This window comes from Hordeum vulgare, chromosome 6H, assembly GCF_904849725.1.
Source record: "Hordeum vulgare subsp. vulgare chromosome 6H, MorexV3_pseudomolecules_assembly, whole genome shotgun sequence".
Lineage (NCBI taxonomy): Eukaryota > Viridiplantae > Streptophyta > Magnoliopsida > Poales > Poaceae > Hordeum > Hordeum vulgare.
The window spans coordinates 472707697-472721017 of record NC_058523.1 but is presented as its reverse complement, the minus strand read 5'-3'; the positions used below and the strand labels follow the sequence as shown (position 1 = coordinate 472721017).

General features: G+C 38.9%; 1 pseudogene; it reads right to left on the bottom strand.

Moving 5' to 3' along the window:
* The window catches only part of LOC123405622, a 37069-nt pseudogene extending 27833 nt beyond the window's left edge, over nt 1-9236 (bottom strand).
* Between the last annotated feature and the right edge of the window lie 4085 nt (nt 9237-13321).

Below are 13321 nucleotides of genomic sequence, written 5' to 3'. Positions count from 1 at the left end.
CTATTGGCTGCCCCTTTGCGCTTGTTCCACTCCCAAACGCTGATCGGGACGTGATCCCTAACGAGAACTCCGCATTGCTTCTTGAATGTGTCAGCAGCATTCTTAGGAAGCTTGGGTTCGCCCGTAGGAAATATCACCTCAAATGTGTAATGCGTCCGTGCATCCAACTTTATAGTCGGGCCTCGTTTCGTAGTTTTGCTCGATGTGGAGGCCTAAGAGGGAGAACATTCGTCAAATGAATGTATATGTATACAATATAGAGCTATCTCCAATATTTTTCACATATTACAAGTGATTATCGAACTTCATATGTATACCTCGCCGGACTTCTCCTCTTCACCGGCTTCTCCATCAGTGGAGCTATCACCTTCTCCGTCATTGGACCTATCTCCTGCCCCATCGGCTTCATCTTCGTGTCGCTCGACCTCCATTCCAAAGTCCTGGTTTAGATATGACGACGGAGATTCAGCTGGTTCAACGTCGGGGCCGTCTTTGATTATATCTTCGAGAAGTTCTTCCTCTTCGAGGTTCCTGATATGTGGATCCATAGTTCTGCAAAAAACAGATTCTCTTAACCTTTGTACCAAAAAAGAATTATTCTATAAGGAACTCTGTTCCAAAACAACTTAAGTCCCGGGTCATGGCTCCACCCGGGACTCCTAGATTTCTGCATAGTATTCAAAGTAGGAGTACCTTTCCAATTTGAGCATTCAATAAGCAAAACAAAATCGTAAAATAAAGTAGTATTCAAATTAGCATGCATTCAATTATAAGCTAATACATCATCACTTTTGTCCGTACATCGTCGAATATTATCACTAATACTCCTCGAATACTATCATACATATAGCATCAGTAATACATCTAGAACCGTAGCACCCGACGGGTATCGGCACGGGCAGTGGACACCCAAAGAGAAGGAACCATCACAGGATCATAGCTCCAGTGAGATCCCCGAAGAACCTGCCAGGTATGCTCGAACCTGCCCTCCAACGCAACCATGTAGCGACGGACGTGCTCATCCTCCTCGCTGACACGGTGACGTACCACCTCCGTGGTGTCCGAAAGCCTCGGCACCCTCACTGGCCCACGCGACCGCCACCAAACAAGGATCGGGTCAACAACGGGCTGGCTCCTCACCAACCTACGCCCCCGGAAGGTAGCACCTCCCAATACCAGCCGGGCGGAGCACAGTCCCGGACAGGGCCCCTCTGATCAAGCAGGTGTCCTCTGCCGAGTCGACGACGAGGATGCGGGATAGGCATCGTAAAATGAACTAAAAAAATAAACTAGTTCTATTAATTTTCTTGCTAAAAATAAACTATTAACACTTAAGCATATACAATAGCAAAATTAAACTATTAACACTTAAGCATATACAATAGCAAAATTAAGCAATAATCTAAGAAACACTATTAACACTTAAGCATATACACTATACAATAGCAAAATTCCTCCTCTTCTTATTTTCATTTTTCTTCTCCTCCTCTTCTTTTCTTCTCTTCTCCTCCTCTTCTTTTCTTCTCTTCTCCTCCTCTTCTTTTCTTCTTTTCTTATACACTATAGCAAAATTCCTCCTCTCCTTATACACTATACACTATATACACTATAGACTTAAGCATATACACTATACAATATACACGTTTTCTTCTTTTCTTCTCCTCCTCTTCTTATTTTCATTTTTCCTAATCTTATTTTCTTATTTTTTTTCATATTTCTTCTTCTTGTAACCCTAACCTAATTCTAAATATTACTAACCCTAATAATCTAGCACAAACCTAATAACAATAGGAATTAAATGACAAAAAAATCTTTTTCTTTTTCTTCTTTTCTTCTCCTTTTTCTTCTTTTCTTCTCCTTTTTCTTCCTTTCTTCTCCTTTTTCTTCTTCTCTTCTCCTTTTTCTTCTTTTCTTCTATAATGGCCGGAGTGTTGGGGAGGAGGGGGCGGGGGGCTTACCGACCGGAGGTGTCGACGGCGCGCGGAGAGGAGGACGGCGCGACGGCGAGGAGGACGGCGCGGCGGCGAGGAGGACGGCGCGGCGGCGAGGAGGACGGCCGACGGTGAGGAGGACGGCCGACGGCGAGGAGGACGGCACGCGGCGGCGAGCAGGACGGCGGGCAGCCTGACGGCGTCGGTTAGTTCGTCGGTGTGCCGCGCCGGGCAGGAGAACGAGAGGAAGAAGAAGAGAAATGGACGAATTGGGTTGGAAATTTTCGAAGTCCCGCTTATATAGGTGGATCTATAGTCCCGGTGCGTGGCTCGGGCCCGGGTTGAGCCACGACCCGGGACTAAAGGCCTATTTTCGGGCAGACCAAGAGGCGGGAAGCAGGGGGTCTTTAGTCCCGGTGCGTGGCTCCAGCCGGGACTAAAGGGTGTCTCTAGTCCCGGGGCGTGGCTCCACCCGGGACTAAAGCCCCTCCTCGGCTGCACGATAAGTTTAGTCCCACCTCGCCGAGCGAGGGGGACTAAAACTTGTTTATAAGCCCCGTCGCAGCTTGTCCATCGAGCTCCTCTCTAAAGCAGGCTTACGGGCCTAAACTTACTGAATATTGAAACTATATTCGAAATTGTGGAGAAAATTCAATCCGAATTCAAAGTGAATTCAGGTTGAATTTTGTCCATGATTTCTCATATAGTTTCAATTTTTTTCTATGATAATGAAATTTGAGAATTATTTTTGCATATTTGAGAATTTGACAAAACTATGATAATGAAAAGTGTTTGAAATTGAATAAATAATGCAAAACTATTTTCTATTTTCATAATTAATAATTTTGACTATCCAAACTATTATCTATTTTGTTATTTTCAATTAAAAACTATGTTTATTAAAAATTCTTTTTGCATATTTGAGAATTTGACAAAACTATGATAATGAAAAGTGTTTCAAATTGAATAAATAATGCAAAACTATTTTTTATTTTCATAATTAATAATTTTGACTATCCAAACTATTATCTCTCGAAGTAGCAGGGTTTCGAGCGAGAACTCATCTCTTACAAAGGGATTTCATTTTTTTGAACTTATTTGAACTCCATACTTTTTGTGTGTTCAAAATGCACCATTCAAAGGCACATCACAAAATTTCAACAATTTCTGACTTCATTTGGTATATTTCGTGCATTTACTTATTTGTTTTTGAGCTAGTTGACCCTGAAATTGAAAAGCACTACAAATGAACTCTGAAAATGTTGAAAGTTGGCATGCTATCATCATTTCACCCACATAGCATGTGTTAAAAAGTTGAGAGGGCTACGACAAAAACTGGATGCAGTTCGTGTACAAAACTGACAATCTCTCTCGAAGTAGCAGGGTTTCGAACCAGAACTCATCTCTTACAAAGGGATTTCATTTTTTTTGAACTTATTTGAACTCCATACTTTTTGTGTGTTAAAAATGCACCATTCAAAGGCACATCACAAAATTTCAACAATTTCTGACTTCATTTGGTATATTTCGTGCATTTACTTATTGTTTTTGAGCTAGTTGACCCTGAAATTGAAAAGCACTACAAATGAACTCTGAAAATGTTGAAAGTTGGCGTGCTATCATCATTTCACCCACATAGCATGTGTTAAAAAGTTGAGAGGGCTACGACAAAAACTGGATGCAGTTCGTGTACAAAACTGACAATCTCTCTCGAAGTAGCAGGGTTTCGAACGAGAACTCATCTCTTACAAAGGGATTTCATTTTTTTGAACTTATTTGAACTCCATACTTTTTGTGTGTTAAAAATGCACCATTCAAAGGCACATCACAAAATTTCAACAATTTCTGACTTCATTTGGTATATTTCGTGCATTTACTTATTTTTTTTGAGCTAGTTGACCCTGAAATTGAAAAGCACTACAAATGAACTCTGAAAATGTTGAAAGTTGGCATGCTATCATCATTTCACCCACATAGCATGTGTTAAAAAGTTGAGAGGGCTACGACAAAAACTGGATGCAGTTCGTGTACAAAACTGACAATCTCTCTCGAAGTAGCAGGGTTTCGAACGAGAACTCATCTCTTACAAAGGGATTTCATTTTTTTGAACTTATTTGAACTCCATACTTTTTGTATGTTCAAAATGCACCATTCAAAGGCACATCACAAAATTTCAACAATTTCTGACTTCATTTGGTATTCTTCGTGCATTTACTTATTTTTTTGAGCTAGTTGACCTTGAAATTGAAAAGCACTACAAATGAACTCTGAAAATGTTGAAAGTTGGCATGCTATCATCATTTCACCCACATAGCATGTGTTAAAAAGTTGAGAGGGCTACGACAAAAACTGAATGCAGTTCGTGTACAAAACTGACAATCTCTCTCGAAGTAGCAGGGTTTCGAACGAGAACTCATCTCTTACAAAGGGATTTCATTTTTTGAACTTATTTGAACTCCATACTTTTTGTGTGTTCAAAATGCACCATTCAAAGGCACATCACAAAATTTCAACAATTTCTGACTTCATTTGGTATATTTCGTGCATTTACTTTTTTTTTGAGCTAGTTGACCCTGAAATTGAAAAGCACTACAAATGAACTCTGAAAATGTTGAAAGTTGGCATGCTATCATCATTTCACCCACATAGCATGTGTTAAAAAGTTGAGAGGGCTACGACAAAAACTGGATGCAGTTCGTGTACAAAACTGACAATCTCTCTCGAAGTAGCAGGGTTTCAAACCAGAACTCATCTCTTACAAAGGGATTTCATTTTTTTGAACTTATTTGAACTCCATACTTTTTGTGTGTTCAAAATGCACCATCCAAAGGCACATCACAAAATGGAAAATCTCTCTCGAAGTAGAAGCGACCCCCACAATAAGAGACGACATTCTTCTTTTCTCATATATGGTGGACACTAGCTCACCTGATTTTTCAACCGTCGATGATGGTCGCTACTCCTACTTCCCCTAGTGCATAACCAATATCTAGCACAAGGAGAAGAAGGAGAAGCGACCCCCACAACAAAAATGGTTCCGCGGCACGCCACGTGGTTCCGCTGCATGCCACGTGGTTCCGCTGCACGCCACGTGGGACTAATGGTCTTTCATTTTTAAATGATTGTTTTAATCAAAAATAGATCTGTTACAAAAGGGATTTCATTTTTTGAACTTATTTGAACTGAAGACTTTTTGTATATATATGTGGTCGAAATGCATGATACCATGAAGTTAGAAAGGGCTAAACCATTCAAAAGTAGCAAATGAAGTTAGAAAGGGCTAAACCATTCAAATTTGGAAACTATAATGGCACAAACAGAAACTAGACATATATAAATTGGTCCAAGAAGTACATGATACTAGTCCAAACAGTACATAATAATAGCTACCATAGATATATATACAAGTGTTCGACGTTAAGAACACTACTCGTCTGAATCATCTAAATCAAAATTTCCACGTTCCTCGAGGTGACGCTGGCCATAGTTGACGACTCGAATCTTGCGTACAACTCGTATGAAACGTATGCATCTTTTACTGCATACTCAATGTTGATATCATCAAGTGGGCCCTTCTCCCAAAGTCTGTGCTGAGACTTTGGGAAACTGGTCTTCATATCACCATATGACTCGTCGATCAAGGCAACTGCCATATGAGCCATCGGAGTCCTGTCATGTCGAAGCCTGAATATCGTTTGGAGATCAACGAGGCAACCAGCTGGTATCTCAATACCGAAGCTGTGCCTCATCTTCAGCTTGTCGTTCCTTATGTCAACGGAAGCAAAAGTGATGCCGCTGCAAAGGAACTCCATGAGTTCTGGACAATGCTTGTCACTCCTGCAACATAAACAAATTAAAATGGAACAAATGTTACATACTGCTGCAATAAGGAAACATGTTTCACTACAACTAAAGAGAAACTTATCTTTAGGATTCAAATAGAACATATGCAATGGAACCTAGAGAGATCACTATAGCTATCCAATGGAACCTAGAGAGATCACTAGCTATATGCAATTTTCATGACTATGACATATCATATTGCTATCCAATGGAACCTAGAGAGATCACTAGCTATATTCAATTTTCATAACCTTGGATCAAAGAACACCGCATAAAATTGTATCACTACAACTATGATTTCAATGGAACATATTAAACCAATCAGATTTTTCAGATTATGGAACACTATTCCAATCAGATTGTGTTTCCTTCAACTAATCAAAACTGTTTCACTACAACTATTTGAAGCGAACCAACTATGATTCCAATGGAACATATTAAACACTAGTTGATTCTAATATGATTTTTCAGATTATGGAACACTATTCCAATGAGATTGTGCTCCCTTCAACTAATCAAAATTGTTTCACCACAACTATTTGAAGGGAACCAACTATGATTCCAATGGAACATATTAAACACTAGTTGATTATAATACGATTTTTCAGATTATGGAACACTATTCCAATTAGATTGTGCTCCCCTTCAACTAATCAAAATTGTTTCACTACAACTATTTGAAGGGAACCAACTATGATTGAAACAAATAAACTTACAATGTCATTATCTTGGATCAAAGAAAGCCTCAAAACTTACCTCGCCCATTGGAAGATCAAGACATGGCGTGCGAAGCATAGTTGAATGACGGCAACACCGCGTTGATCGGCCGTGTACTCCAGATCAAGCCCCAAGAACTTCTCATGATCCGCTGCGTGGTCAAACCATTTTTCCTTCAACTGTTGAAGAAAAAACGGCACCTCGTTGCTCAGGTTCGTGTACACGACATCGAGCATCGTCGTTCCATGTGCGAGCACCTTACGAAAGCTAGTTGCCATGGTGGAAGAAGAGAAGGGAAGAAGAGAGGAGAAGAAGAGAGGAGAAGAACAGAGAGGGCGACGCGAGAGAGAAGAAGAACAGAGAAATGGCGACTGTACGCTTCGGTTCATGCTTTTCATCGCCCGAAACGACGCGGGATGCAAACCGTTTGGGCCTTTAGTCCCGGATTGAGCCACCAACCGGGACTAAAGAGGTATACCAAACGGTTGCCACCACTACGGCATGCCAAGTGTTAGGCCTTTAGTCCCGGGTTGAGCCACCAACCGGGACTAAAGGGGAATACGAACGGTCGCCACCACTACGGCAGGCCACGTGTTAGTCCTTTAGTCCCGGGTTGAGCCACCAACCGGGACTAAAGGGGATACGAACGGTTGCCACCACCACTGCCCGTCGCGTAGCCCTTTAGTCCCGGTTTGGGACACGAACCGGGACTAAAGGCTCCTTACGGGCCGGGACTAAAGCCTCGAGGGAGGCATTGAGAATTGGGGCGACGTGGCCGGGCCTTTAGTCCCGGCCTAGAGGCAGGCTGGGACTAAAGGGTCCAGGCCAAAGGCCCGTTTTCCACTAGTGATCACTTAGTTACTTATCTTGCTTAGCATAGGTTTTTGGTGCACATAGGTGAGCCTAATTGTTTTACGTTTTGTGTTTGGGTAATTGAACGCTAGTTTTATTACGCATTTGTTCAAGCCTAAACCGTAATTATTTTAAAGCACCTATTCCCTCCTCCTCTAGGCGTCATCCACGTCCTTTCAGCAGCCCCACACGTGGCTGCTTGGGACGACCTGCATGGAGGCGGCCGCCATGCATCTTCGGAATGTCTTGCTTGGCGGAATGAGATGACCTACACGGAGGCAACGGTCATGCGGCTCGGGGACGACGCCCTCCTCCGTGCGGCGATAGCTGTCCGGTCGTTCAGTGACGCAAGCTTGAGGGCGGCAGCAGCGCTGGATGCACACAATTTGTTTGATGGAAAGCCTCCAAAGAGAAGAAGAAGGTTTGGGAGAGATGATGGTGCTCACGCATGGACCCTTCATGCAACTTAACAGGTCAACAAACCATGTTGACAATTTTGTGCCACGTCAGCACTTATAGAGGACCGACATGTCAGAAATCAAATTAATCGCATCAAACCGGTCATTAGTATTTATTAAGAATTTTAGCAAGGAAAAGGTAGATTTTTGGGGCACCAAATAAATGTGGTGGAAATTTTAAAACATATCTTAAAAAGTGGTGTTTTTTTACAATTCACTCCAAGGGATGCAATAGACTCAAAAGTGACTTACCAAGAGAGGAGTCAAGAATCAGGTAACCAAGTTGACATAAAGAAGAATGGAGAGATTGTACCTAGATAAGAATTTCTAGAACAGAAGACATAGGCACCATAAACTTTTAGAACCTGGTAATTTCCACAAACCAAAAGTATGTCTTACATGTACTTCTCCAACTGAGATCATCAACTTCTCTTGAGGGTACTGGGGCAGGCAAAGCCAGCCTGAACACATTTTATTAATTCTGAGATTTAAGAGAGACTAGTCACAGAGGGTGGGGCGTCATCAACTTATTGATATGGGTTTGATTCATATTTGGTTACCATTTTTTTAATTCCACGTGTAGATGTACAAACCATATAAGTGAAATTCTAGTTGGATACACTTAACCTCTACACCCTCTAATCTAAGAGATCATGATTTAAGTTAGAGCCAATCAAAAATTCATTTAAATTACCTAGTTAATCAACATAATTGCACATTAATCCAATACCTTAATGGCTGAAATTCAGCTTTATTGTTATTTCTATTTTTCCTAAATTCGAAATGCAAGCTCAAAGTGATTTAGTATTTGAAATACTCATGATGGGAGGCACATGTGATGTTCATTGCTTGGTAAGCTATGAGCTATTTTTATTATTCATTCATGTCTCCATTTGCCAGAGTTGCTCCTACCGTGCATTTCCTTGCATACCTTATACTAAGAGGTAAGATTTGTTTGAACCAAGCCAAACTCAGAGGTGGCATCACGCTTATCAGTTTTATTCTTAAGAAATACACATGAAATGTGTACCTTTATTATTTTGCAAGTAATATGTGTGGGTTGATACATGGAACATGGATTCGTACTTACTACTAGAGTTCAAGTAATGAAGGTATTAAAATCTCTAATTAACAACATATCAGTAATAAATTATGTAAACAGATCAAAGAGTAAACATGTAGTATAGACAAGGGGATAGCAAGGCAAGAGTGGACACGAATCCCCTCAGTGATGATCTAGCAGTTATCCTTTTCACGCTCGAAGATGATGTTGCGTTTGTAGACCACCAAATCACCCGCGTCGGCGTAACCATACACATGCAGTGGCCAGGTTAAAACCCGAGTTCTCTTTGGGTGAGATTCTGATTTCAAAGGGCTGCATAGTGGTGGCGGTGTTGACGGAGGCCATGCCGGAAGCAGCATTTGTGAACCGCATGCTAGGGATAGTCGCTGCATGCATAACATTTACTCCCTCCGTTTTTAAATATCAGTCTTTTTTTAAAAATTCATTAAGAGACTACATACGAAGTAAAATGAGTGAATGTACATTCTAAAATATGTCTATATGCATCCGTATATAGTTTTCGGGTGGAACACTTATACTCCCTCCGTTTCAAAATTCTTTTTTTAGATTTGTCTAGAAATAAATGTATCTAAATACTAAAATATGACTAGATACATTTATATCTAGATAAATTTAAGACAAGAGTATTTAAAAACGGGGGGAGTAGTTATGCATATGAGATTTCCGTTTGCTATCATAGCAGGAGTATCTTGCTAGCTCCTCCCTCCCATGTGGTAATAGACACATCTCCATCCAAAAAAGGAGAGGAGAAAATAAAGGGTGTATGGGTCTAGGGTATTTTGTCTACTTCACCCTCCCTGGTCAATCGTCTTTGACTAGACGATAAAGGTACCAAATTACATTTTAAGCATGCGCTTAACAGGAGGATAGCATTAATGAGTAGTTGAACCTTGAAGTGGTAAACTCAATAGTGTGACATAATTAGTAGAGACGTTGATAAAAGCCCAATTTCTTACAAACGCGTGGCTTTTTTATACACATTGAACATTTTTTAGATACATGATATACAGTTTTTTCAAATACATATTCTGGAACTTTTTTTTGAATACATGTTAACTGTTTCGAAATAGATAGTGAACATACTATAATTGGCATGCAGCATTTTTTAAGCCTACACTAACACTTTTTTAGTGTCGCATAAATATCTTTTCCAAAATACGAACATATTTTCTATGCTTGCTAATATTTTTGTAAATATCACGTGCACTTTTGTGAATACCATGAACATTAATGTTGAATTACCCGACATTTTTACATCATATAATAGAATTCAGAAAATGTCAAGAACGTTTTTTAAATATTTCAACATTCATTTATAATGCAAAGTACTTTTTTAAGAGCACAACTATATTTTTACATTGTATAATTTTTTTGTGAAACGAGAAATCTAACTTTCGGAGCATTTTGTTGTTGTTAAAGATCCCATAGATCTCAGCGTCGTCGGATGCTTATCTAGCGGATAATATGATTTTGTGATTTTTCAAGGGACAACTGGCTCTTTTAATGTGAATAGTATGCAATTTTGTGGGACAGTTTTCTCTTTTAAAGAGATCGCGAATTGTGGGGACTATCTGCTTTTCAATGGAGACCGTAATCACGATTTTATGGCAAAAAAGACGATCTTTGTGGAGCAGTTCTCATACTTCCCATTTTTCATGTTTCTTCCACACCATAATGTGTTCAATTTCAGGCAAAATCTATATCTATACCTAATAGTAATAAAATCATCAATGCTTCTAGCAGTACGTGACATAAATTGCATACAAAGTTACAAAATATCGCCCACGATGCCATCTATGTTTATCTAATAATAATACAACATGGACTACTTCTGTTCGTATGTCATCCAAATTATTATTGAAGTTGTCGAGAATTACCCACCAATGCAACCCGTAAGTGAAGAAAAATGATTTGTTTTTATTTCAACATCACCGTCGGGTTTTGTTCTTATACACTAAAACAGTCCGATAACATAAGCATACATGCAGCGCGTTGGCTATAGTCCAATTGATCACGCGGGAGACCAGGATTTGATCCCCTACCCCTTTTCTCCCCCTTCCCTCTTTTTTTGAGACTCCCTTTTCCCTCTCTTCAGCGCACCTCCTCCTCCGCCACGTTGTAATGGGCCGGCCCATGTGCTGCTTGTGGCCCCCCTGTTTTCTTTCTTTTTTACTTTCAAATTTATGTTTTTTTATTCTATTAAATTAATTTTGGATTTCAAAAGAACGTAATTTCAAAACATTATGGGTTTTTAAAAAAAGGGAGAAATGATAAAATATTTGTGGATTCCAAAAAAAATCATAAAATCATAAAAAAAAATTCACGAGTTCAAAATATTGCTCACATATTATTAAAAAAAATCACAATTTCAAATAAATATTCATGAAATTATTTTTTATGATGTTTAAAAATCATCCAATATTTAAAGCATATTCGGGAATGTGAAAAACATACCCATCAGCTTTGAGAAAATGTTCACAAAAATTAAAACACATCCATAAATAATGAACAAAATGAATCGTCGCTTATGTAGAGATTTTATTAGGAGATCCGTCGAGGTGGTTTATGATTTTATTTAGTCCCTCACGCCAGGTAAAAAAATGTTTCCGTATTTTGTAGAATGTTGAGTCCCAATAAAATGGGTACAACTTTCTATGGATTAGTTTTTGTAAGCCATGTTAAAATGACTAAATGTGTATTTTACTTCCATGCATAGCTATGTTTTTTCTGTGGGTGGGCTATGTTTATTCTAGTACCCCAGTACTGGTTATGCTAAACACCGCTACACTAGAACAAGGCCACACACATCATTCATCAGTCTATATCAGACAGAGTCCGTCAATGCCGTTTGTTCAGCCATAAAATATTTTGTTGTAACGCCTTAGGAAATCAAGTCATGATAAGCATCATATTTTTAGCTTTTTAAATTACTTTTCAAAAGTCCCTTATCTCATCATAACGTTACTCAGATATACTTTGTGCAATAATATTTTAAAAGTCCTTATCTCATCCTTGCATTTAATTCATACTTTTTTTATATCTATCACACATGCATAGTGTGATAGTTTTATTTGCTCGTAAGTGATAGAAAAAGTCCACTTTGGTCAGCCCACGGGGTAGGGACCTCCTATACTGCACTCGGCATGTTGGAAGAAGACGCAACACACTCAGTTGTGCCGGCACATTTGCTGGCGGCTTTTTTCTAAATTTGAGTTTTTATTTCCATTTTCCCTTTTTGTTTTTGGTTTTCGTTTTTTTCTCCTTTCAATAATTTGGTACTTCAAAAAAGTTCCAAAAATAAAAATGATTATTTTTATATTTTTTCAATAAATCAAAAAATGTTTTTGGATTCAAAAAAAGTTCGTAATGTTTTAAGAAATATTCTCAATTTTGAAAGAAAATGTTTGGCAAACAAAAATTGTTCATTATTTTCTAAAAAGTTAATGAATTAAAAAATATTAATGCAATTGAACAAAATGTTTGCCAAAATATTAACGGTGAAGTATCAAAATGTTGTCATGGCCTTTGGATATTATATTTTTTTTCACCCGTTGCAACGCACGAGCCTTTTGCTAGTATATGCTAATGTGGGGAGTTGAACTCACAACTTCATTGTGGAGAGGTCAATCCAACAACCAACCAAATCACACTATGCTTTGTCTATTTCAATTATGATCTAGTGTATATACATTTGAAATCCCATTCAAAATTTGGAAACCAACGGTATTTTTGGAGAGAGGCTCATTGATATAAACTTGTTGAATAAATGGTGCATTCAGATCTTGGCCACAACATAGATCAGACCAAGTTTTCGGACCTTTTTTTCTGCTGGTGGTGGCTCTTGAGCAAGGAGTAGAGTTGCTACGTGACAATTTACACGACTACCTCGAGGACTAGGTTCTGAATACCCCCACCCCTCGGAAGAAAAATTATTGAAATACATCTTGGTAATTTCTATGTAAATAGCATAGTGTTGTTTGCACCACATATCTTAACTTAAATACACATACAAATACCATGATAACTTTGAGTTTGTGGGATAAATTGTTGAAAACATACCCCTGATAACTTCTTTGTAAACAACATGGTACTTCACGCACCACATTCCTGATATTTTCCGTAGAATCACCATGGTAACTTTGTGACGAGAGAAAAATGGTTGTAGAAAGCATACCTTCGGTAACTTTTTTGTAAATACAATGGCAATATACACACGCATACATGATAACTTACATATAAACACGAGCGTAACTCTTTGACTAGAGGATTTTTTTGTTGGAATTATGCCCTAGAGGCAATGATAAATAAGTTATTATTATAATTCCTGTATCAAGATAATCGTGTATTATCCATGCTATAATTGTATTGAATAAAGTCTTAGATACATGTGTGGATGCATAGACAAAACACTGTCCCTAGCAAGCCTCTAGTTGGCT